The following is a 27,790-nucleotide window of genomic DNA, read 5'->3' as shown; positions in this document are numbered from 1 at the left end:
GGGCTTGACATGTGCAATTTTGAAGGCATCGGGAAACATTCCAGAGCTGAGGGAGCCATTTAGGATGGTTCTTACATGCTCTCCTGCGCTAGTGTATGAGAATATTTCTTTCAGGACTGAGGCGGGGCAGGGGTTTAGGGGGGAACCAGAGGGTTTGTGACAAGATATAAGGTCAAGAAATTCTTCTCTGAAGATTGGGTTCAAGGAGTCAAAGGAGGGTAGGGAGGGGGCTGCGGCTTGCAGGCGGTGGATGTTGGATTGGGCGGTATTTGGGGAGGGGGGAGGATTGACAGTTTATTGTTAAGGGGGTCAGGAGTGCAGGGTGAGAAGTCAAGAGAGAGGGGGTTCAAAGAGGGCAAGGGCAACAGTGAGTGTAGCAGGGTTGGGGAGGGAGAGATTGGAAGGCTGGGCAGAAATGGTGCACATTTATGAGATTGGAAAGGGAATAGGGGGTCTAAGGTATGGGGGAAGGAGGGGTGGGATGATTGCAGTTGGGTCGGAGATAGGGTAGGGAGAGGTGAGGGTTTGGGGAATTTGGCACGCCAGCGGGCTCCTCTAGTTTGGGAGTTGGATTGGGGGCGGGGTGTCACGGCGAGGGGTATTAGGGAGTTTTCAGTAGCAGTCAGAGGGAGGGATGGGGGTGAGTTTGGGTGGGAAAGGAGGGGCTGGATGGGTTTCAGGGGAGGGAGGTGGTTGGCTCTCCAGAGTGCGGCCCTGATTTTTGAGTTTGAGATGGGGTGGGGTGTCATCTTGTGTTGTATTGGGGAGTTCTCGGAAGCGGTCAGATGGAGGGTTGGGGGCAATGAGTTTGGGTGGGAAGGGGCAGGGAGGATGGGTTTCCCAGGAGGGAGGTGGTTGGTGTGCCAGAGTGCGGCTCTGATTTTACGGTTCACTGAGTGGTGGTGATGGGGGATTGGGCGAGTGGCGGTATGCTGAAGTAAAGTGGACGAGGGGATTTCTGCAGGTGTGCTCAGGGAAGGATTGGATGTGGGGCTCGAGAAGGTGGGAGCTAGTGAGGAGGTGGTGAGCCGTGAGAGCTGAGTGAGGACAGGAGGGAGGGAGCACAGGGTTCTAGGAATGTGGACGGGTGTGGGAGGTGGATATTTGCGAGATGGGGTCGCCATCTAGATGTGACACAGTCTTAGTAGGTAAAATTCGACACAGTACATTTTCAGTGCACTAACTGGATTTGAGATGTACTAAGAGCATGGAATGCAACACAATATTTCTTGGCCACTAGAAATATTTCTAGATGAGACACTCTTGAGAGGCAGTAATCTTTGATGTGACAATCTTAAGAGGCGGAGTACAACACAGGGAACATTCAGCGCAGTATTTAGATGTGACAATCTTAAGAGGCGGAGTACAACCCAGTAATGTTTGAGTGCACTATCTAGAGGTGACAGAGTTTTAAGAGGCAGAGTACAGTAAACTTTCAGTGCACTGCCTAGATGTGACAATCTTAAGAGGTAGAGTACAGCACAGTCGTCTTTCAATGCACTATCTAGATGTGACAAGAGGCAGAGTACAACACAGTGAAAATTCAGCGCACTATCTAGATTTGGCAATCTTAAGAGGTACAGTACAGCACAGTCATCTGTCAGCGCACTATCTAGAAGTGACACAATCTTAAGAGGCAGAGTACAAAACAGTGAACATTCCGCGCACTATCTAGATGTGACAGTCTTAAGAGGCAGAGTACAAAACAGTGAACAGTCAGTGCACTATCTAGATGTGACAATCTTAAGAGGTAGAGTACAACACAGTCGTCTTTCAGCGCATTATCTAGAAGTGACACAGTCTTAAGAGGCAGAGTACAACACAGTGAATACCTGGTTGGCTCTAGGATTGGAACCTGCCCATGCTAAGCACCATTTATAGGTTGGAAGGTTTGTTCTGGTGTCGCAAGATCACAGGAGTGGTTAGGGGTTTAGCCAGGACCCCAATTTGGTGCGTATGAGAGGTGGGTTTACTCCTGGTTATCTTGTCTGATTCGGTATCGATAATCCTTCTAACACGGTAGTTAGTGCGATACAGGTTCGCTTTTATTGATGGTTTATGAAAGATTCCACTTGATACAATGATTAGTGTGTAGAACACTGTTATGGCATTTTATGCCTTGGTGCGGTCAGCCGACACGTGTTTCAACCCAAACGGGTCTTTCTCAAGGCAAGTATGTCATGCTGCGGTCCCTGGGTGGGGTTCTTGTTTTATTGTGGGTGGCTGTCCTTATGGCAGTCTAGCTCCTATTGGGCTCTTCGTCTGAGTTTTGTCTGTGATGCGTTGCTCCCTGCGGCTGAAGCCGCAGGGAGCAACGCATCACAGACACTACTCAGACGAAGAGCCCAATAGGAGCTAGACTGCCATAAGGACAGCCACCCACAATAAAACAAGAACCCCACCCAGGGACCGCAGCATGACATACTTGCCTTGAGAAAGACCCGTTTGGGTTGAAACACGTGTCGGCTGACCGCACCAAGGCATAAAATGCCATAACAGTGTTCTACACACTAATCATTGTATCAAGTGGAATCTTTCATAAACCATCAATAAAAGCGAACCTGTATCGCACTAACTACCGTGTTAGAAGGATTATCGATACCGAATCAGACAAGATAACCAGGAGTAAACCCACCTCTCATACAACACAGTGAACATTCTTAAGATGTGACATAGACTTGAGAGGAAGTTGCTAACATTAACAATTGTTTTTGGGTCTGACGAAGGCCAAACTTCAAAATTCATTCTAAATGCGGCGTAGATGCAGACTAATGTTTCTGACTACATCGAGGTGTGGAGCATGGTCGCATGCACAGGTCTGTCTAAGTGTGGCATTCACAGTTCAGAGGTAGGGTAATGTTAATGTGGAGTGGCAGTGGCAGGGCTTTCTTGAGTAGAGAGATTGCTCTAGTCCCCATCCGTGCCAGCACTTTTCATAGGGCGACCAATCATCTAGGTGTCCAGAGCAAAGGGCAGACTGATCTTAAGTCTCTTGCAATTATCTTTTCTCCATTCCATTCTTTGTCCCATGTTAGCCTCTGGGTGCCATCAAACATGACACAAATAAAGCACAAAAAACAACACTCTGCTCAACTGTCACACTGCAGCCACATACACACATGAAATCACTGAGTTAATTAGCAGTCACACCCCAGACATAGGGCCTCAACACGAGTTGGGCGGTAACGCCGGCCGCTATTAGCGGCGGCATTAATAGCCCTACCGCCAAACCCATGGGTTTGGCAGAACAGGTATTGCCCATTCCCCACTGAGTCCATTCAGGAATTCCCCATTCTCCATTGGGCTCAATGAGGAATTTTTGCGCTTTTCATGCCGGCAGATTTCCCGCCGGCGGTAAGAGCATGAAATTTTGGGGGGTTTTCCCCCAGCTCAGAGCTGGGGGGAAATCTGCCAAACCAATGATTTGACAGACCCTTAAATGCGGCGGTAATAGTGCTACCGCTGCATTTAAGAGTTACCACCAAACTCGTGATGAGGCCCACACTCTTTCTAACAGAGACAAGTCTGAAACCTCACCATAAGCCTATTAATTCTGACATGCTTCCACCACCATCTCATCGACAACAGCGGTCTCCCACACAAACAAGGTGGCGGCATTGCCATCATATACAAACATTATCTCCCAATAAAGAACCCCTGACTGCTCCATACACTTCCTTTGAAATGCCCTCTCTCCCTTTCTCCCCTCCAGCCTACTTCTGCAGGAGTCTGTCCTGATACATTCTGGTTTCACCATCACTGTCTTGTGGCCAATGGTGAATTTGACTCTTATGGACTTTGTCGGGGGGAAATTCTGCCGGGGTCGGCCGGGCCGTCCGCAGACCTCCGGGCAGGGAGGCCCCAACTCCTCCCGTATATCCCAGGCGAGATAGAGTATGAGACACACACAAGGAGCAAGGTGACTCTGCCGTTTATTTAGACAAAACGGCAGGGATGGGTCAAGGAGCGTACGCGTTCGTCCTGACACACACACAATCGTGGGGCTCGCAGGCCCTTTTTAATGCATTATGACGCGCTACTTGCGTCACTTCAGAAAGTTAACAAAAAACCTATCGCCACTCTTAATTGGTTGCTCGAGTGGTAGGGTTAGTATAGTACACATATAGAGAATGATATTAGTGGACAAGGTGTAGTCAGGTGGTATATCTGGGTTGTCCCTACAATTAGATACATAAGAATTGTTACATGAAGACTACTGAGGATTGGCTAGTATTACTGATGTCTGAGATAAGAGCCCCATGTTCTGATTGGTGCATCCGTGAGCTTCCCAGCCTGGGACCACCGTTGTTCCCAGCTCTCGGTGTACCTGTGTTTGCAACAATGTTTTAATATGGGTACGTGCAGACAATGTGAGGATTTATTCATAGGTGGAAGGCTGACCGCTCCCACTGTAGCAGATGTCCATTGAGCCTTTCAAGTGTATCGGCCTGTGTCTCGTAGTGAGGGACCCAGACGCCTTTTCTCTCCTGGGTTTTGGCATCTCGTCAGGTTCGGCTTGGTCACGTGGGGAGGGACCGTGAAAGAGGCAGAATTCTGCACAATTAATATTGTTTTTTCTACTGCGCGTCTGGTTTAATTTGTCGGCGTGCCTTTATCGTTGAGGCGCGGAGTGCGAGGTTGCAACATCGTGCCTTTGATGATTTGTTCTTGGATGTGGGTTTGCAACATTGCGACCTTGGCTGGTTGCTCCACCGGGTTCTTTCTGCAGGATCAGCAACCTGACTCTTGCTTTGTTAATGTCCACGGGAGCTTTTGTTTGAGGCCTACTCGGGCCTGGTGCTTAAGTAGTCTGTTTGGTGCATAGGTACTTTAGGTTATAGTAGCATATATTTCCATGACCAGTATCGTGTTTCCATTATACCTCTCATGGTGGTAACGGGTTTCAAGAGAAGCGTGAGCAAGTGTCATAGATGAGTTCATGATGCGTCTTGCGTTTCTGCATTCTGAAAGCCTATGTAAAAATAATAAAGATGCACGTCCGTGAATATGCCTGTCGCCTACGTCAGAGCACTGAGTATGTTCTTCGTGTAGATTGGTGTGGAAATGTCCAGTGTGTATATTTGTACAGATGTGCTTCCCGTTGTCTAGGTCGTCATGGCATCTCTAACGACGTGTGGTTTTTAGTCTAGCTGATCCGAGCCGCAGGTGTCGGCATGGCCAGTGCGGGCTGCTGGGCAGGCAGGTGGACACATCCGTATGTTCCTGTACCAGGGTACCTGGTCGTCTGGTAAATGGACAAACTCTTCTCGCGGCGGGTGTCTGGGCCGTGACCCTCTAGGCCAAGCGTGAGAGGTGAAGGACGGGAGCCTGGTTTTCCATTCTCCCACTTCAGTCCCCCCTCTGGTCGACTTGTCGACCACAAACATATCCTTCTCGTTATCTCCTCTTACCCTCCATATCTTAGTTATCCCTCCGAGATGTCCATAATGGTTTACATGATCTTCAAATGACCAATACATGTATTCACATGTTCCTCCAGGAGTACAGTATACCCATCTTCCTATGTAGCTCCTGGGGTTCCTTGGGTTCTCGATCTTCACTGATGGTGGGTCTAGATGATTGGTGATGATTTGGGTGCTCAACTTCTCCCTTTCTTGTATTATCACACCTGTATGCTGGCCGTCATCTGCTGGCATTAAGGGGTGCATTCCCACCATTTCCAGCAACTCGTCAGTCGTGCGTGCCTTCCGGGCCTTCCAAAATCTAATTATGATCAGGGTAGCTCCAGCCAAAATAGTACACCCCACTATTATTTTCAGTCCATCTGACAGCCAAGATGGCATCCATGACCATAATAGTGAAAACCAGCTCTTATCCTTGTCTACACCGTTACTTTCGTCCATCATTTTGGAGTGCATCTGGGCCAAATGTGAAACTGCTTCTGTCAGTGTACCATTGTCAGCATCGTTGGCAGGTATGAACGTGCAGCAAGATTGTCCTATCTTTGCACAAACTCCTCCTTCCATTGCTGTGAGAAGGTCCAATACATATCTGTTCTGGAGTGCTACCATCCTTACAGCTCGCAGCTCCTCTTTAATTGCGTTGAACCCATTTACTGTCGAATTGATGGTCATCATTAGTTCCCATCTGGTTATTTGGAGCCATTTTGCGTTTGCGTATGCCTGCAGTCCCGGATGTATTATTGAGGAGAAGAACATTGCTGCTCTGCTGAATAGTCTGTGTTCTGGCGGTATTGATGTTAGTTCCGTTTCCGACCTTCCCCACAGGTAATTTCCTGTTAATGGCTCTCCTTGTCTTTTTCTCCTATTTAGGACAGTATCATTGCCGTTGGTCCTGTTTCCTTGCTCCTTCTGAAGTGGTGCAGATCTCTTTCTTCTCTTATCCCCTTCATCCATTTTAGGAAATTTCGCCACATCGACATGCTTCTTAGGTACCACTAGTGATGGTACATTGACGTGTACCATTGTGCACACACCATTCCACAGGGGAGGCAGTGTATGATATGCCTTTTCTCCACAGGCCCAATAATGGTCCATTATTACTGCTGTTCCCGCTCCCCCCTCAGGTAACTCCATCACGCTTGCACAATTGGTGTTATATCCTACGTCCACCTCTCCTTTATGCTGGTAACATATTTTGGGCGCAGCCAATGGTAGTATAGTTATTGGGTCTTCATCTTCTTCTACCCACGTGAGCATTGGTACATACTTGATCCACGTCGTCCAACATCGATGATTGTGTGTCTCGATAGTTGAGATATTTTCTTTTGTTACCATGTTGCTGCCAATCACTCCTATCTCCCAGCTGTTGCCCAGATACACCTTTCCTGTTATCGTCAGTAGCGGTCTCTCCCAGCATCCTTGTTTACCCGGAACTTCAGTGGCGTACCAATCACATGGTAGATACTGCAGTGTTACCTTCTTTGTTTCTCCTTTTGCAGGGCCACTTGTTATGTACCTGAATGCTTCAGCATGTAAACTGGTCTTGTGATAACTCAGATAGGTCTTGAGGAAGTTGTTTTCATATGGGTATGAGTCTCGTGTTTTCCATGTCATGTGCACTACTGTTCCTTGAAATCTTCCTTTCGTTTGGAACAGGGCCAAATATATTATGCACTGTGCTGTTTTTTCATCTATTTCTGTGGCAACAAATGTTCGTGAAGCGCTCATGGCGTATGGTATTAATGAGCAAACGTAACAGCTATCCTCAGTTGTCTGCTTACCAATGCGGGTCATGTGCTGGTACCATATGTTGTTTGTGACGTGTGCTGAATCTTGTACATAATTATCAATACCTTTATTGTCTGAGTATGTGCTGCGTTTAACTCTATTTTGCTTGGGTGCAATGTTACTATTACCACCTGACGTACCACCTGTTGCAGCAGGGAACGGGGGTATATTAGGTTTGGGTGCAGCAATAAAATCAATAGCATAGCTGTACTGCCAGACAGAGGCAGCCAAGAACCCGGTGATCATAAAAATCCCTATTATTTTTATTACATATGCTAATCTCACCGGCATTTTGCTCTTACCTTGCTGCAGTCCTGGCAGCGTATTCTTGCGACGTTAAAGTTGCCCGCCTAAAAATTCTCAAAAGTGCTCGTTATTAAATGTTAGTTTTGTTTCCTTTAAGCTCTTCCTATCAAGTAGTCATTCAGTGCCCAGGCGAAGAGCTGCTCCCACGCTACTCTAAGTGATCGGTCTCTTAGGACCGGCAAGTATGGGCGGAGGTGGGGCATGTAATATTCTATGGCCAGGTGGAAGGCTGTGTAGTAGACACGTACCCTTCTCCTTTTTAGGTATGTTGGCCTTTTTATTTCGTATACAAATTGGTGTGACAATTCTTCTGGGTAGTTATCGTCTGGCAGCACCATCTACGCCTGTACACTGAACTTGTTAATTAGCTTTTTCTTAACAATACAATATTACGCAGTTCCTGTATGTGCGAGAGAAAAAAGAGAACATTCACGTGTTTACATGTGTATTGGTGCAAGCAATGTCCTTCAGTTTTAGTTACAACTGTACTTATCAGTCAATGGGGGGGGTTTGCGCTCAGATGGCGGAAGTATTTTTACTCTTTGAGCGTGTGACCATGGGGTGGGCAGTATGGGGATCACCCCCTTCTTCGTCAGTTATTGTCTCCGAGGGAACAATTGGGTCGTTGTCTGTGGTGGAACTTTCTTCCGCTGTCGGGGATGTTGTTGCTGTTCTTCCAATGGACCTGTCGTTGGCGCTGGGGCGGGTCTGCAGTTTGTAGATCTTTACGTCATGTAGGTGATTCCAGGCACGCTTATCCTTTAGTTTTACTGCTCTTGTTGATACGTCCTCTACCAGATGGGGGCCAGTGAACCTCTTCTCGTTCCACTTTCTATTGAAATTGCAAAGTAGCACGTGGTCACCTTTGGCAAGTTTGCACAAGTTCTCCTTTCCCAATTCTGTACTTGCGCCTTTTTCTTGGTTGCTGGTAGACCCGCCCCGTGTGCGCTCGAGCTGTTGAGACACAAACACGACACTAGTAATCAAAGAAGACACATATTGATACATTTCATCACCTAACACACTCGCTGAACTTTCGTGGTCGGTGAATGCCCTTGACGTTGGGGTTAGGGGAAGGCGCATTTGACGTCCAGTAACCACTTCGTGAGGGGTGAGGTGGTGGTCGGACCCTGGCCTATTCCTAAGTTCAAATAAAGCTAACGGAAGGCAATACAACCAACTTTTCTTTGTTGTTTGTTGTATTTTTGCAATTGCCTCCTTCAATAAGCCATTCAGGCGTTCACATACGCCATTAGCCTGTGGGTGGTATGCACATGCAAATTTGTGTTTAATGTTCAGCAGGGATGTGATATGTTGGAACATTTCGTTTGCGAAATGTGGGCCGTTGTCTGATCTTAACACCTCGCACACTCCCCACCTGGGGAAGACCTCCCTTACTATGAATTTGGCTGCTCTAAACGCATCAGGGTGTGAACAGGGCCCTGCTTCAATCCACCTAGAAAATGGGCATACTACTACAATCATATACCTATTACCTTGACATATGTTGATCATATCAACATAGTCAATGTGAAGGTGCCGAAAAGGTCCTTCTGGCCGGGGTATGGTACCTCTTATCACTTTTAAAGTATGACCGGCCGTAAACTGTTGACATGTGAGGCAATTGCTGATAAAATTTGACACATGAGAGTTTAACTCAGGACAAAACCAATCTTCTCTAATTCGTGCTGCGATTATTTCCTTGCCTGTATGGGCAGGGTGATGTAATTGGCTCAGGGCGGTATTTAACAGTGCCAACGGTATTACAACTTTCCCCGTGCCACCCTGGCGCCATAGTGCGTCGGTTGGGGACATTGTACATCCTCTTTTTACCCATACTTCTTTTTCGGCCATTGGTGCAGCCGCTTGTAGTTCCATAATCTGTGTGGCTGGGAGATGGGTGTACCCTTCTTTTATTAACATTTCCCTAGCTATTCCCCTCCCTCTCCCTCTCTGTGAGTCTGTGGGGTTCCATATCTCACCAAAGTATGCAGCATATTTTGCATGTGCGTCTGCTGCTGCATTCCCTTTTGAGACATGGTCTTCACCATTGGTGTGTGCGGTGCATTTTACTAGGGCTAGCTCTTGGGGGTCGTTTATTACTTCAATTAATTCAGCCAACAAGAGGGCATGTTGCACTGGAGTGCCGTCAGCTCTCCTAAACCCTCTTCTCCTCCATTTTGTTAGCCCTGAGTGGACAGTGGATGTAACATATGCACTGTCGGAATATATTGTTACACGTTTGTTAAAACTTTCTTTAAGTGCCAATATTAGTGCAACTAGTTCAGCGGCTTGAGCAGAGTAATGCTGTGGTAACTGTACACATTTCATAGCCACACACACCGGAGCCTCCATCATTTTTACCACTGCTGCCCCAGTCCTTCGTATCCCATCTCCTTGATCAATAGTTGATGACCCATCAATAAACAAAAGCTCACCTCCCTCTAGAGCGTTTTCTTCAACTTTTCTAGTACATGAGTACATTTTAGTTATTTGGGTGCAGTCGTGGGCGTAATCTCCCTCTTCAATTACTTCTGCTAGGAACCTTGCAGGGTTAACAGTGCTACATCTAACAATCGCTAGTTCAGCCCTAGACAAAATGATCTCATAACCTGATGCCCTTTGTGTCGTTAGTGTGGACTTGGGTTTATTCAATATTGCAAATAATGCATGTTCCACAAACAGTGTAGTTGAACACCCCATAGTTATTCCTGATGCTTTTTCTACTGCAAAGGCAGCTGCAGCGAGACCTTGTTCACAAGGGAAGTGGCCTAACATCACAGGGTCTAAGTGTCCGCTGTAAAATGCTACTGGTTTATATCCCATGCTCGTTTTTTGTGCCAATACTGCCTTCATCACTGCTGAGTCGCAATGTGAGAATATAAAAAAGCGTCGCTCATAGTCTGGGGATGCCAGTACTGGAGCAGTTGATATCGCGTCTTTCAATTCGTCAAATGCCTCCCTCATTTCCATAGTCCATCCCAACTTTTTCTCCCCTTTATTTGCTTCCTTCAAACCCTCAAGCAGGGGTCCTATGTATGAGCTGTAATCGAATACCCATGCTCTACAGTAGTTGCACAGCCCCAGAAATTGCTGCAGTTCTCTCACAGTCTGTGGTACGGGAGTGCTTGAAATGGCCTGTGCTCTTTGTGGTGCAATCCTTCTTCCATGTTGGGATATCAGTTGGCCAATGTAAAGTACCTGTTCCTGACAGTATTGTATCTTTTCCATGTCTACCTTGTACCCTTTTTCAGCCAATATTGTCAACATCTTTAAGGAGTCCTCTCTACATTTACTTTCGTTTGTACTGCAAATTATTATGTCATCCACATACTGTAACACTGTGCTTTCCACCTCAACGTTACCCAAATCCATCTGTATTACTCTATTGAAAATTGAGGGTGATTCACAATACCCCTGTGGTAATCTGGTATGTTTCCACTTTGTATTTCGGTAAGTGAAGCTTGTCAAATCTTGTGAGTCTGGGTGTAATGGTATTGAGAAAAAAGCATTTTTAAGGTCAATCACTGTAAATCGTTATGCTTCTGATGGAATGCCACACAATATTGTGGCCGGGTTTGCTGTTACTGGATACTCTGCTTCTACTATGTTGTTCAAGGGTCTGAGGTCCTGTATGAAGCGCCAAGACCCCCCTTTAGCCTTGCGCACCGGGTACACAGCTGTGTTACATGGTGATTCTGAGGGGACCAATATGCCATTGTTTATAAGGGCCGTTATGGTTTCATATATGCCTTCATCTGCCTCTTTTGACAAAGGGTACTGTTTCACTCTTGGTAGTATGGCACCTTTTTTCAATTTTATCCTTACACCCCCTATGCTTTTTATGCATCCCACGTCATAAGGGCTAATAGTCCATAATGATTTGGGCACCTTTGACATATCCTCCTTAAAAAATGGGACTGGGGTGCCTGCGGGTGCCTCAAGTGCCATTGCAATTTTCTGTGCTACTTGTTTGTGAGCCACTCTTAGCCATATTTCTACACTCATCATGAACACCATTTCATCTTCTTCCTTTTCTTCTGAGAACAGCTCTTCATCTGACACCTGGGTCAGCCTACATCCTTCTGCTAGTGCTATCACCGCCCTCCATGCTCTCCCTTCTTTATCTTGGGCGTGCACAGCAACATAATCAGCTGTTGCAATAATGCTCTCAATGTCCATTACAAACACCTTCCCTTCCAGTTCATTAACTGGTGTTTCTGGTCGGAACAGATAGGCTGCTGGTCTCCTCCATATTTTCCCTTCTATCCCTGGCATCCATGCAAATGCCATGTCTGTGCCATATTGGAATAGCTCGCCATCTACTGGCTCCGCCCTAATCGCTGTCTGTCCACAGTATGCTTGCAAAATCTGTCGTGCTGCGAGCATGTTAATCCCTGGAGTAGAGCAAATTATGCCATCCTCTGTAAAGGAGATTGTCATATTCAACCTGTTATTATGTCTCTCCCCAGTATATTTACTGGTGAGGCACTATAATACAAAAGTGGAACTGACAGATCATACTCTCCAATAGATAAGGGAACGTTATCAGTAAATGGAACCAACCCTTTAGCCCCAGAAAATCCTTGGGTGTTCATGGCTTCGCCTGACATCTTAAATTTACCTTCCCTTATGCAAGACCGGGTTGCCCCGGTGTCAACAAGAAATGATAATTTTTTGTCACCTATCGTTACCTCTATGCGTGGTTCCTCCGCACTATTAGGTGTTACTGACAGGATGGGACACACCAAAGCCGTCTGTGGGCTGGCCTATTGGGGGTACAATGATTGGCCATTCCCTGTGTAAGGGTTGTGTCCCAACACCGTCACCCTACCCAATTGCGTTTGTTGAGTTTGGGGTGGTGGTTGTATTAACGCTACTTGTTGTTGTGGCGGTGGCAGTTGCTGTGTTATTTGTTGTTGTGGCAGTGAATAGGTTTGTGGCTGTTGTGTTGTTTGTTGTTGTTGGTCACTCCCTTTTTGTGACATCTGCTGTTGTTGTATGCCCTGCTGTTCTTGTGAGGTCCTAGGTTGTGCTTGTTCATTCCATGCTGGTGTTCCTGGCCTTACCCTACATGTACGTGACATGTGTCCTAATAGTCCGCAGCTCCAACACACGGGTGGTTCCCTGCTTTGCCATGGGAAGCTCCCTGTGTTGTCCTGGTATACGGGTTGCCCTGTGGGGTAGTAATTTCTAAGTCCCCCAGCCTGCTGTTGGGTATTATATCCGTATCCTCTCCCCCTCATAAACCCTCCTCTCCCTCTGTTATAACTATAATACCCAGTTCCTTGCATTGGGTACCCTCCTCCCATGTTTGGTGCGTGCAATTGCAGAGGCGGCACTTGCTGTATTACACCCTGTGGAGGCGCTATTTGGGCGGGATCTTGTGCAGCCACTACTTGCGTTGGGCTCTGGGCCATTGGTGTGGGCGTAGTTATTAGTGCCCCTTCCATTGTGTATTTAGTAAGTTTTTTCTGTACTAGTTTGGCCTCTTCTGTTTTCCTATCCTCTTCCTTTTGTTTCATTTTTCCTTGCCATGTCCTGCAGTGATGTACTATAGTCAGTTGTATTTCTGGCCATGGTTTTGCTTCCATCCCCACTACTTTCTTTAGTTGTTTCTGAACCCCTTCTGGGAGCCCTTGTACTAGTATATGATAAAATATGGCTGGTGTTTTGTCCCATTGTTCTCTAGTTTCCATGCGCCACTTCTCTTGAATATCCTGCATATAATCAACAGGGTCCTCATTTTCACCCATCTTACGGGAAGTAATGGCTCCTATGTCTGATGTGTCTGGGTACTGCACTCTCAGTGCCTGCCATAGCGCATGTCTACAGTTTGCAAATGGTGCCCCATCATGTGATGTGTTCGTTACCGTTACCCCATGGAATCCCGCTCTTTTCCAAATATCATCCGCTCTATCCCCTAATATTGATATTAACAGGCCCTTCACATCTCCTACTGCTAGTTTCTGTCCTGCGGTGTGTTTTTCCATTTCATATATCCACTTACCCGCACCTCCACTTAGTGATGGGAGCCTACATTTTATATTTTCTTTATCTGTGTGTTTCCAAGGTACATACTGTGGTCTAACCCCTCCTCTCTCCAACAGTGGCATTAAATTCTGTCTTGTGTCACCCTTTACGCTCCATAATATTGAGTCTTCACACCCCTCCTCTTCCCCCGTTTCCTTTACTACTTCAAATTCTTCCTTACTACCTCTGCTCCTACCTCCCTCTTCTTCCTTTCCCCTTTTTTCGTCATTTCCTGTGTTCAATACGGGTATGTTTATTTGTCTGTCTTGCCTGCGACTAGGGAGGTCCCTAAGCCGACATGCATAAGGTGTAATTTCGTTCATGAAGGGCGCGAGCTTTATTCTGTGCTGTGAGCGTGCGGTGGTTGAACATGTATGGTGTGACGTGGGAGGGCGTGATGGAGATGTTGGTGGCGTGGTTTCATGGGTTTGTGTTTCCCCTATTCTTTTCACTCCCTCCTTACTTCTCTCCAGCTCCTCCCATCTTCTACTCATCCAGGGCGAATCTATGTTTGTTCTAGTGAGGTATAGCTTATCTAAGCTTTCCCTTTCACTCTTTCTTCCATCCTTCTCCACTCCTTCTTCCTCCTCACTGCAAAAGTCATTCATAAATGGCACCCCCCACTCTGCCTTTTTTCCTTTTATTGTTACTGTTTTTAAGTCTATTAAGTCTCTTTCTCCCCTTTCGTTGTTACCAACTGTTCCCCCTAGCACTGATGCTGTTGCTACCTCTCTACTTTTATATACATTTCCCCATCTTTCACTCTCCCTACTCCTCCCTTCTCTTCCCCCTTCACTTCTCTCCTCCATTTCCCTACTATTTTCCTCCCTTTTTCTTTTCAATTCCTCCATTACTTCGTTGCTCATCTGTTCCAATATTCTTTCATCCTCTTTCTTCCTTTCCCATTTCACCCTTTCTCTTTCTACTATACTCTCTATTACCTTCCCCTCTTCATATTTCTTAGCTGTCTCTGATAGTACGCTCCTCCTCCATATTTCCATTTCCTTTTCCTTTTCTTCTTCTTCCTTCTTCTTCTCCCTCAGCACTACTCTTGATACCCTATCTGCTGCTGCTTTTACCCTTTCAGCTTCTCTCTTTTGCTCCTCATTTCGTTCCCTTAATTTTTCCAATTCGTTCTTACCTTCTTTCCTTTTCCTCACTCTCTCTCTTTCCTCCCTCTCAAGTTGTTTGATCAATTCATTCTGCTCATCCCTTAGTTTTGCTAATTTTTCCTCCAAAATCTCTTCCTTCTGCCATAGTAGCTCCTCTCCCCTCATTTCACTCTCTCTGGCACTATCCTCGTCTGTTCTCCTTACCGCCTCCCTTTCTTCTCCAGTTAGTGAGCCTCGTAATTTCAATAATATCTGTGCAGCTACCCACTCATCGTTTCCTATCTCTACAGTCTGCTGTTCTCCAATCCTTTCTTCCCCCATTGGTATCTTCCTATGAGCCACATATGGTGGAGGGCTGTATGCCGGGTTCGAGTATCCTTCAGCCGCCCTGAACTGTCCTTCTATTTCTCCTAATTCTCTTAAAGGGTACAACCCTCCTCCCTCTGCTTTCACTCCCGGTGTTATGGGTGTCTCATTGTTCCGTTCCTTTTTTATGTCGTTTGATTTATCACTCTTTTCTCCTCCCTGTCCTCCATTCCCCATATTCTTTGTGCTTTCGCATCCCTTTTCCTCATCCGTTCCTTCTTTCTTAATCTCCTTTTCTTCTGGTGTTTCCCCCATAGTGAACATTCCATTTGGTCCTGGTCGGGACCCCTGGAACATCCTCCATAAGTTAAACACCTCCACATGGTTTGCCAACTTCTTCCCCTTGTATGTATTGTGCAGATGGTTTAGTAGTGAATGTTGGGCATATGGATCGAAACTACCATTAGGCGGCCATGGTGTTAACATTTTGTTGTCCGTCCCCTGGGTCCACTCTATGCTGTACTTAATTAATTTCTCCCTATGTGGTGGCAGTGTGGTGCATATGTGTTGTAATGGGGTAGTGAGGGTGTTCCCCCACCCTCCCGACCCTCTCCCGTATGACATAGTGTCCCTCCCCTTGTTACCCTTCTCTTTACCAGCAGTTTACAATATACAACCTCGTATTGCTTACCTTGCCCCGCAAGTGTGGGGACTTACGACAATCCCTTGACAGATTATGCAATAATAATAAATATTATGTTATATTTTATTCCTTCCCCTACGGCCCCCTGCGGCCGAAGCGCACGCGGCCCCCTGCGGCTGCGTACCCCTTACGACGACCTTATACAGTCGCCCTGTTTCTCCGTTCTCCTCCCCTTTTTACACTTGCCGTGGCCGGCGTTCTCCGTGCGCAGCCACGCCCCTTTCCCCTTCTCCTTTTCCGATCCTCTAGTCTATCCGTTATCTCCGTGTCTGCTCCCTTATCATCTTTCTCTTCCTCCCCACTCTCAACCCAAAGTTCCTTATGCACGCGATATCCTATTAAAAGCCTATTGGTGACGTCACCGATTTCTTCGAGCTACTGGTATATTCTTGTTATGTTTTTTAAGTTCAAAATACACTTGCAATCTACCCCGCTAACCCTACAGCTGTCTTCCTGTCTCTCCTGGAACAAGGTAATCTCATCAATAATATAACCGGACTGCGCACGCTGCGTCGCCTCGCGTGTGATACGCCCCTCAACAGGAGGGCTTAACCAGCCAATTATCTTCCGTTTTGGGCAACTATGTAACTAGCTACCGACCACAGGGAAACGTCATCTACCTATCGAGTTTCTTGCTCGAACAATAGGAAACCTCATCTACTCATTGATCAATAAATGTCAAGTCGTAGGAAACCACACACACACCCACCCTCACACGTAGTCGCAATTTAGGCCATCAGTGTCTTACGAGCGGCTGCACGTGATGTTTTCGTGCCCCGCCCCCCTCTTTCGCGTAACGTTAGCCGACTGTTCTCGCACTCGTTTCGCTACCATTCATTCCATTGGCAACACTCAGTTAAACCTTCGCCGCACATCTGTATAATACCTCCCTCCTCCCTTATTTACTTCCTCCCCCTCCCTCACAATTTCGCATTGCTTGTTGTGCGTGTCATGCTCACCAAGTTCTCTCGATGCAGGGCCGCTCGACTGCGTGCACCCCTCCAATCGGCTCGCCACCTCCCCTCGTCTGGACCACGTCTGGACACTCGCCGACCGCGGGCGGGATACTTCTCAACCGGCTCCCGAGGGCCAATATCCGGATTGCGCTGTCCGGTCTTCTCGCAGCTCCGCGATGGTCCTGTAGTCCTCAGAAGGGGGCAACGGCAGAGGGGGCCGCGCCGCCGGGCCTCCTCGCAACGGGAGTGCCTGGAAAAACTAAAAATAAAAGTTGATCTTAAACAGATCTCAGCAGTGCCTCCAACTTGTCGGGGGGAAATTCTGCCGGGGTCGGCCGGGCCGTCCGCAGACCTCCGAGCAGGGAGGCCCCAACTCCTCCCGTATATCCCAGGCGAGATAGAGTATGAGATACACACAAGGAGCAAGGTGACTCTGCCGTTTATTTAGACAAAACGGCAGGGATGGGTCAAGGAGCGTACGCGTTCGTCCTGACACACACACAATCGTGGGGCTCGCAGGCCCTTTTTAATGCATTATGACGCGCTACTTGCGTCACTTCAGAAAGTTAACAAAAAACCTATCACCACTCTTAATTGGTTGCTCGAGTGGTAGGGTTAGTATAGTACACATATAGAGAATGATATTAGTGGACAAGGTGTAGTCAGGTGGTATATCTGGTTTGTCCCTACAATTAGATACATAAGAATTGTTACATGAAGACTCCTGAGGATTGGCTAGTATTACTGACGTCTGAGATAAGAGCCCCATGTTCTGATTGGTGCATCCGTGAGCTTCCCAGCCTGGGACCACCGTTGTTCCCAGCTCTCGGTGTACCTGTGTTTGCAACAATGTTTTAATATGGGTACGTGCAGACAATGTGAGGATTTATTCATAGGTGGAAGGCTGACCGCTCCCACTGTAGCAGATGTCCATTGAGCCTTTCAAGTGTATCGGCCTGTGTCTCGTAGTGAGGGACCCAGACGCCTTTTCTCTCCTGGGTTTTGGCATCTCGTCAGGTTCGGCTTGGTCACGTGGGGAGGGACCGTGAAAGAGGCAGAATTCTGCACAATTAATATTGTTTTTTCTACTGCGCGTCTGGTTTAATTTGTCGGCGTGCCTTTATCGTTGAGGCGCGGAGTGCGAGGTTGCAACATCGTGCCTTTGATGATTTGTTCTTGGATGTGGGTTTGCAACATTGCGACCTTGGCTGGTTGCTCCACCGGGTTCTTTCTGCAGGATCAGCAACCTGACTCTTGCTTTGTTAATGTCCACGGGAGCTTTTGTTTGAGGCCTACTCGGGCCTGGTGCTTAAGTAGTCTGTTTGGTGCATAGGTACTTTAGGTTATAGTAGCATATATTTCCATGACCAGTATCGTGTTTCCATTATACCTCTCATGGTGGTAACGGGTTTCAAGAGAAGCGTGAGCAAGCGTTATAGATGAGTTCATGATGCGTCTTGCGTTTCTGCATTCTGAAAGCCTATGTAAAAATAATAAAGATGCACGTCCGTGAATATGCCTGTCGCCTACGTCAGAGCACTGAGTATGATCTTCGTGTAGATTGGTGTGGAAATGTCCAGTGTGTATATTTGTACAGATGTGCTTCCCGTTGTCTAGGTCGTCATGGCATCTCTAACGACGTGTGGTTTTTAGTCTAGCTGATCCGAGCCGCAGGTGTCGGCATGGCCAGTGCGGGCTGCTGGGCAGGCAGGTGGACACATCCGTATGTTCCTGTACCAGGGTACCTGGTCGTCTGGTAAATGGACAAACTCTTCTCGCGGCGGGTGTCTGGGCCGTGACCCTCTAGGCCAAGCGCGAGAGGTGAAGGACGGGAGCCTGGTTTTCCATTCTCCCACTTCAACTTCATTGATTCACGGTGCGTCACCCTTTCTCAACTCTCATGCTGGACTTCCTTTGCATCTTGTACTCATGATGGCCCTGAATCATGCTGTTCCCATCTTCATCTTGTATCCTGGCTTGCAACATTATGTGCTACTACTGACTTCTGCAATTATAAACATTATGTGCTACTACTGACTTCTGCAATTATATTCGCTCTCCGCTCTTGCTTCTCCACTCTTTTTGAGTGCTTACTTGCTGTTCTCTCCTCCTCTCCCTTTATCCCTTTTCCTACCTCCTCCACTCCTTCCCTTACTTTCTTCTATGCACTTACTCTATCAGAATTGTCCCTGGACCTAGTATGATAGCAACCTCGCCTGTCTCTTCCCCCTCCCCTTACTTGCCCCCACCCCTCCAGCACTATCTGAAATGTCATCAGCCTAGTGAGATAGTTGCTTGTTTTATTCCTCCCTTCCCTTTCTGCACACCTCTCCTTTTGTTTTTCTCCGTCTCTACCAGAAATGTGTTCAGCCCTAGTACAGTAGTCGTCTGTCTGTTTCCATGTCCTTCCCATTCTCCCCCTCCCTTCCTTATCTAAGTCTTAGCTCTTGCACTATCTGAAATGTCGTCAGGTCGAGTATGATACCTGTAAGAATGTCATTGTATTTTCCCTTGTTCCCTCCCTTGCCTTGAAGCGCTTTGAAACACATTGGGCCTCATTACGACTTTGGAGGTAGCCATGGCGCTATTGGAGCCATGGCTGCCTCCAAAACCGTGTCTGTGTTCCCTGAATGGGGAAATACATTCCGAGTATGGAGGGCCCGGTTTTTCCCCATTCAGGGAACCCGGACCCGGACCTTCCCCATTCCCATTCGAGCCCCCATAGGGCTCAAAGGGAATGGAGAGGGAGCTAACAACTGGCCCATCACAAGAGGGCCCGTTGTTAGCTCCCTGGTTTCCTCGCGGGACCCGCTATGGACGTCTGGATAAACCAGACGTCCACATCGGGTCCCGCAAGGGAACCTCGTAATAGTGTGGAATGTGTTTAACGGCGCCGGCACCATTACCGGCGCCGTTAAATGCATTCCGCAATTCTTATAATGAGGCCCATTGTGTATAGGCTCTATATAAATAAACATATCATATTGTATCTAACCCAGGTTTCTTGTGTACATGCTGGCTTTTTCCCCATTAAGGGCTGCTCCTGGAGAGCCGCTTTGTTCTGCTGGGTACATAGGAGGACAGAGTGGCTTCCTCCAGGGACAGACCTTACCTCTTTGAGGGTTGGCGCTCTGGAAAGAAGAAGAAGCCCCTCATTCCTCAATCTAATGATACATCTGATACAGACCCTGAGTCAACAGGTGAGGAGGAAGAAGTGTTTGTGAGATTTACATTAATTACCTTATTCCCCTGTCAAGTACAGTCGGCATTCCCACCTCTGTCTTCGACTTGCATCTCGCCAGGCTAGAATACTAGAATAACGGCCTGATTTCCTCCAGCTCTACGCATCTGTCATTGTTATTCTTGCAGGGATCCTGAACTTTTGCGTCATCCTCTCTCCTGTCTACCGGGTCCTGTACCAAGTGAACTCTTCGGAACCTTTGGGCACAAGGGCCCAATCTCCGTAGGGTTGGACTCCTAAAACTAGGAACAATGCTGCTATTGCATTATTGATGCATTGACCATTCACTGTTTGAATTGTTTCCAACATGTTGCTGTTACTTAACATGGTATTGGCTCTGCCTCCCCCTACATCCGCCATCCTACCAACACCTTTGTCAACCTCTCTTGGGCCTACAGTGAACTAATGAATGCCTCTGATTGCTATGTATGCTCCCACACTCCTATGTACGCCAGTGGGGGATAACCTTCATCCCCACAAAGTATCATTAGATAGAGGTAATAGCCAGCAGAGCTAAGGAGGCAATCAATCAGACCAGTGACAGAAATTGATTTGTATCAATACTACTTTTATTATTTGAGTAAGCCCCAATTCTGTAGAAAGTGACACTAAAATTACTCGTACTTTAAGATATCCATCCATTGCTGCAGAAGAATGGACTTGACCGCTACTTCACAAGAAAATCATTTTCAATTCTAATACAGTTCGTTGCTTTTATGTACTGAAAAAGGTCCTTATTTAGACAAAGCCTTTAACTTTTAAATACATATTGTTATTTTGTTATTTTGCACTTATATAGCGCCTTATATACCATTGGTATGGTCTGAAGGCGCTGGTAGGTTGAACGCCCTTGGGAACCGAAGTTCAGATCAGTAGAGAGAGTAGGGAGAGTCAAAAGGTGCGTGTGTGCACCGGATATGTGTGCAGCTCGTGCGGTACACAAAGTATTAGCTGATTCTTATTGGTAGGTGTGGTGGTTGAGAGATCAGGAGAATGTGTTCGTTCTGGCAGGATTTATCCGGAACGGATGTGGCTGCGTTAGGCCTGAGGAGAACGCCTGGCTGGGGGTGTGAGACCAGCAGTGTTTACATAGAATGATGTGGAGTAAGCGGTGGATGTTCGTATGGGAACAGTTATACCGAATGGTGTCATAGTATCTCTGTGTTCTAGTTGAGTGGTGATGTAAAGGAGAGAGTAAGCGTGGGGTGTGGTAAGAATGGTTATATGCTCTTTCAATGTGCAAACTTCTAAAATCACTTTCACAGAGAGGCTACCGGGCGAACTTTTAAGTATAATTTTCCATACAGAGGCTATTGGGAACGTTTCTAAATTCAGTTTATCAGCGAGGCTACTAGGCACACTTCTAAGTGTAACACTCGCGGAGGCTATTGGGTACACTTCAAAATGCAAATTTTCACAGAGCGTCTACTGGGCTACATTTCTAAGTTCAATTTTTCAGAGAGGTTATTGGGCAAACTTCTACTTGAGACTTTCCAGGGTGTCTATTGGATACACTTCTATAATCAACTTTCACGGATACATATGGCAGTAGCTACAAAGTAGATTTTTTCTATGAACACAATGTGCACACGTTTTATTAATTAGATAAATGTTGTGCAACCCCCACGCTTACTTAGTTAAAGAAAATCTTATTCCGCCCATCGAAGTGTAAGAAAACCATAAAATAAAAGTCTTCAGTTTAAACCAATTACAAACATTACAGTAAGAATAATTCTCCCTTTTCAAAAGTGCTTGTTAGATCTAGTTAGGTATCCATGTTGCATTATACACCCTTACCCTGGTCCGTGACCTTCTGCGCAAACAACGGCATCATCATAAGTATGGTGGTAACAGTAAAACATTGTGATAATGCCGTTTTACCACTATACCAAATCAAAACCATGAAGGAAAGTAATAGGAGGAAATTCCTACAGCATATGACTGGAGGTATTTTCCCCAGATAAAGGGAGGAATTATCACCTGCATAAATACCACTGTTGACATTTCTTAGTCCTGATGTAAAAAGTGTTTTTCTATGGGATTGTGCCACTTGAAAAATAAATAAAACGTGTGTAAATCAGGCCCATAATGTGACAGATTTACCACCAAAACTGTCTGCGGTGGCGCGAGCGTAGTTCTCGAGTAATGCTGCTTTTCTGGCGTGGACACTTGTCTGCTAAAACTAAGGATTACAATTGCAAGCTTATATCAGAGACCAGGAAATGTCTGTTGAATGATGATGACAATCAGTCTCCATTGCAATTGGATGGATGTGTACCCGTTATTAAGAATTGTAAGGCTTTTAATCCAGCAGGCAATTATACAGACTTCAATATTTGTCACAGATTTTTCTTTTTTAACCTTGAGCGCAGATTCGTATCATAGATGTCCTTGGCAGCATGTGTTGGTCCCTGTGCGCTTTTATGCTGCTTTTAGCATGCTTCTCATGCGCTACACGCTGCAGGTATCTTGCTCCCTTCAATTCCCAAGCATTTTATAGTGAGTAGAAAAGCTTAGCGATTTTCTGCTCTATCACTCCCATTTTTTACTTACAAAATGCGAAAACTGTTCCTTTTAACTTTTGAAAAGTGAATACATTACTCCGATATTTGAGGTTGTTGGTTATTTTAAGTCACAAGGTTGCAACGGTCGAACATCATAGCTCTGTATTTGATTTGTCTCCATTGAGCAGAGATGTAATACGCTTGCGTCCTATACCATGTCAATTTAAAATTTGTGGAGCTTAAAAATCATCGGCCATATAATTGAAACTTTGTACAAGTGCAAGTGCAATTTTGCATGGTATTTGCACATGAACAAACATTGTCCTAGTGAGAAAATAAAGTAATTCAATTAATTTTTACACCAGGGCAAATCTTGCCCTAGTCTTTAATCTCAATAGGACACATTTTGTCCTTGTGTAAAAATGCATTAAAAGAATGCTTTTTTGCACTTAAGCTAGTTTGGCCCTAGTGCTAATGCCATGCAAAATAGCACTTGCACTGGTAAAAAGTTTCGGTAATATTGGAAAATATATGAGACAAAGGGTCTGAATAATAGAAAAAGTGCAAAGACCCTGCAAGGTATTGTGTGCCTAAAACGACTTTGCGCCTACTTGCGCACAGAAGTTGCTGTGCATGTTCCACGTATTCATGGATTTCAAAATGCCCACAACAGGCCCCCAAGCAAACAAACATCATTGCCAAATAACCTTTGCGCCTACCTTTGCCTCTCCATCCAGCACCCCAGTGAAACTGCATGTGGTCCCCCTTTAAGTCAAGGCTGCACCCCAATGAACCTGTGGACTGTCACCCCGTAAGTCAAGGCTGCACCCTGGAAAAACTGCACACAAACCCCACAAGTCAAGGCTGCACCTAGCAAAACTGTGAACCGACACCGTGTAATTCAAGGCTGTACCCCAACGAGACTGCGAACCATCACCCGTGAAGTCAAGGCTGCACTCTGGTGAGACTGTGCGCGAACCCCCGTAAGTGAAGGCTGCACCCGGTGAAACTGCGGACCATCACAACACAAGTCAAGGCTGCACCCCTGTGAAAATGTGCACGAACACCGCACAAGTCAAGGCTGCACCCCAGCAAAACTGTGGACCATCACCCCATAAGTGAAGGCTGCACCCCAGCGAAACTGCAGACCATAAAAGTCAAGGCTGCACCCTGGCAAAACTGGATGTAAACCGCTGCAAGTCAAGGTTGCACCCTAGCGAAACTGCAGACCGTCATACTGTAAGTCAAAGCTGCGCACCAGTGAAACTGCACGCAAACCCCCGTAAGTCAAGGTTGCACCCCGGCAAAACTGTGGACCGTCACTACAGAAGTCAGGACTGCACCCTGCAAAACTGCACGCAAACCCATGGAAGTCAAGACTGCAACCCAGTGAAAATGCACACCATCACCCCGCAAGTCCAGCCTGCACCCTGGTAAAACGGCATGCAAACCCCCATAAATCACGGTTGCACCTGGGCAAAACTGTGGACCGTTGTGCCGTAAGACAAGGCTGCAGCCCATTGAAACAGCGTGCAAACCCCCATAAGTCAAGGCTGCACCCTGGCAAAAATGCGGACCATCACGCCGTAAGTCAAGGCGGAACCCTGGCGAAACTGCAGATGGTCACCCCATAAGTTAAGGTTGCACCCCGGCGAAACAGCAGATCATCACCCCGTAAATCAAAGCACCCACACTACTGGTCTACACTGCTAAGTCACAGCAGCCCATTCAAGTCCTCACACCACCCCCACCTACCCCGGCCCACCTCCGCCCCAAGCCCCCAGCATCCCAATTTAAATACTCCTCCCTCTGCACACCCACTTGAGCCACCACCAGCAGGCATCGCCCTGACAGTTCAGCCCCCTCCCTGCACCCCCTGGACCTTTGCCACCACCCCTAGGCATCCCCCTAACAGTGCAGCCCCCTCCCCACACCCCTTTGACCTCCACCACCACGCCAAGTCATCCCCCTGACAGTACAGCCCCCCCAAACCTCTGTGACCTCTACCACCTCCCCCAGGCATCCCACAGACAGTACAGCCCCCTCTCCACACACTCTTCACCTCCGCCACCACCCCAGGGTATCCCCCTGACAGTACATTCTCCTTACGAGTCCTATTTTGATCTTCAACTTACTTCAATCCATCTAGCCTGCCACCACCATGAAGTATGCCTGCCACATCTCACCATCCAACACGATCAACAGGGAGCACTGCTGTTGAATCCTGGCCTATATCATATGCCATTACTCCCTGGTGGGCCACACTCATCTGCACATCAACAGGATAGCACACTGTTGCACCAACTACACTGTGACCACCCAATGTACATGTGACATGGTACGACAATGCAAAGTTGCACATTTAAAAGTGTCTTTGTGTCTTTGTGCCATTGTGTTGGCCTCAAAGCACTTGAAGTGAATGCCACTGGAGGACAGAAGTCCAAGGAATCTCAGAATGTGCCTAAACATGAAGAATGGCTGGGTGCATTCCAGCCTGTGCTAAAGAAGACAGGTAGGTATGGGTGCAAAATCCAGGCTAGTGGCCAAAGCAGAGCAGGCCTGTAAGGCGGTGATGTGAAGCATGTCAGAGAGTGTGTTAATAAAACAAGGGATAATAAAAAGTGTATTAGCTACACTGAACCATGAGTCATGGGACACATCTGCATTCCAGTGGCAGAGATGATGCATGAAATGAGATCAGGCAATGGCTGATTGCAGATGTGGGTGGCTGGCCATCCCTTGTGAGAGATTCTGCAATCTCCCATTGACTGCACACATGATGAGGGCACCCCAATAAATCACAGTGAACACACACAATGAAAAATACCCACAACAGTAAAATAAGTGTCTGCACTTCCACATTGACAAGCAAGTGTCAAAGGAACCCAAAACATCAGTGGAGCTAAAATTCACCCAACATACAATAAACCATAACTCCAGTAGCCAATGTGCAGAGGTGAATGATCCATCATTAGACAACACACTAATAAACAGAGTGGAACATGTGCCAAACATATGAACAAGTGTATACATCCCCAATGAGAGAGCAGAAATACAGACATCACACATCTCACACATCAATACAACCCACCCTGAATGCACACCAGTACAAACACACCCCTAAAAATGTATTCCAATCAACACCAACATAACATCATTGAACATGCAGTGACCATGCAGACAGAATGGTGACAGATAAACAGCTATTGCCACCACAAGCTGTCTGATGGAAACATTCCTACATGTGAGCTGCATGTGCCCATACCCATGTCAACCCAAAGAAACGTCAGGCACTGACAAAACACAAAACATCTACAAACACATATAAACACATTCACAAATGTAGTACAAACACAAACATGTCATACCACTAACACACACACATCATCACCACGTACCCAGACGAACAACCTGCATGTATACCAAAGTACTAAAGTAGTCAAGTGAAACATGTGCATGACAAACCTGACAGAAATATGATAATGAAAATCACAGCACAACCCAACAACAACAAGAGGCCGCTCAGGTACACTGAGCATGGATGGCACATCCATCACATATCAGGAACATGCACATATGCCCACCAACCAACATCACAGTAACCACTACACACACACATTGAGGATCCAACACACATCACATTTATTGGACCCATGCAATCTGATAACATAGTAAAACTAAAGGTGCACATGGACAAAGAGACTGCAGCAAGTGTGATTTGAATGACATAAAATCTGTATTCAAACTACGTACAGATAGAAAATGGGAAGGAGAAAACATCCAAGGATGAAATGAAAGTAAAAAATTAAGCCAAACATGAATTAACTATTTAGAATGGCAGCGGGCTACTCCGATTGGATGTCAGACAGGGTTTTCCACCAGGGCCAACTTCACCTCAACTTCCCCTTCCTGCAGGTGGGCATCTGTATGTTCCTGGAGGGCTTGCAGGGTCTCCAGAAAGTAGCCCTTTGCCCATTGTTTATTCGCCTCGGCCCTGTCTCTCTGGGTGTCCGTATCCCATTCCTGCTGCATCTCCAACTCCAGCTGCCTTATATAACGTACCCCGACAGACACAATGTTAGCAAGGTTGATCCGGACCCCTTGCCTCAGTTGACACACCTGGGCGCAACTTTGCCTCCTCTGGGTGACAATGCCCTGTGGAATTCGCCTCTGCACAGCCACCATCTGCTGCTGCCGCCTTGGAGTGCATGCCCTAGCTCTTGACTCCATCCGACCAGATGACTGTTGTTGTCAGGGGAGTAAGGTCCCTGCACTGCTCTCAATTGCCTGCTCCAACACCATTGCCTGTTCTTTTGTGGGCTCCTTTGTGGGCACCTGGGCTGGCTCGTTCACCACCTCTGCTGGCAATGTAGGGACTTCCACCTCAGCTAGTGACAGCGGGAAATCCAGACTGGGTGGTGGTGGGACTGGTGCACAGGGGGCAATGGTGGGAGTTGGCATGGAAGCTGCAATGTAGGGCAACAGGGACACAGATGTGTAAGTGGTGGGGAGGACATTGCATGGACCAGCTGACAGAGACCACCAGAGAGTAGTGCAGTCACCAAGTGTGCCAGGTAGACGGATAGCTGTTGCTGATACTGTTGCAGATGAAAGTGTTGCTTTGAAACACAATTTACCTGTTCTATAAGTGCCTTACAAATGCACAGTAAAATCTGCGCCAGCTGTAGCAACTCTGGAAAATCGAACCATGGAAAATCATACATAGACATCAGTCATCATTGCCAATGCATGTGTCACACATACACAGCATAAATATTACCATGGACTCAGCACAAGTCAACATCAACAGCCTCATACACACGTGCCCATGCAAATCACAATAACAGTGAGACACAAGACTAGGTACAAAGATAATTCCTAACCATGAAACATGTACATGATCACCCAGCACACTAACACATGTCTACATACACATGCATCCAATACCACAGCCGTCACTACACCAAGGCTGAAGTGACCCAAGTCGGCCATGCAGGCATGTCCATGCGAAATGCACCGGGGCACATTTATCTGTTCCACCAGAGCATGTCTTGCAAGAACACCTTGTCTGCTTGCATAGTCATGCATTGTAGGAAAGGACACAAACAGGACAACCACAAGGAGTCATGCATGGGACTGGGAAATCTGACAGCCATGGATTCAACATGCACACCGTAGCCATGCGAGTGGGGGAAGGTTGTCCCATGACACCTGTATGGTCATTCCTACATCCCATTACAAGTTGCAACATGCACACATGTCATATTGAGCATAAAGCATGCAACACGTACAGGAACCCATTGATGACCTCCAAGCCCCTATGGTGATGCTGCAGCACAAAAATATCTCATGATCACATGCCATCTCAGGTCACTCATTCATTCCCCTGACAGAACAAACGGCAGTCCCTGAGAGGGT

General features: G+C 46.9%; 1 protein-coding gene across 2 annotated transcripts in view; it reads right to left on the bottom strand.

Annotated features, from left to right (window-relative positions):
* Positions 1-27,790, bottom strand: part of LOC138510630 (neuronal acetylcholine receptor subunit alpha-7-like) — a 2,317,401-nt gene that overhangs the window by 1,052,081 nt on the left and 1,237,530 nt on the right. The gene's annotated exons all lie outside the window — the stretch shown is intronic.

The sequence above is a fragment of the Ambystoma mexicanum genome, chromosome 6p (genome assembly GCF_040938575.1).
Source record: "Ambystoma mexicanum isolate Mex_15411 chromosome 6p, UKY_AmexF1_1, whole genome shotgun sequence".
Taxonomy (NCBI): Eukaryota; Metazoa; Chordata; class Amphibia; order Caudata; family Ambystomatidae; genus Ambystoma; species Ambystoma mexicanum.
Note: the sequence above shows the minus strand (reverse complement) of the source record. Positions and strands in the feature narration are given on the sequence as shown.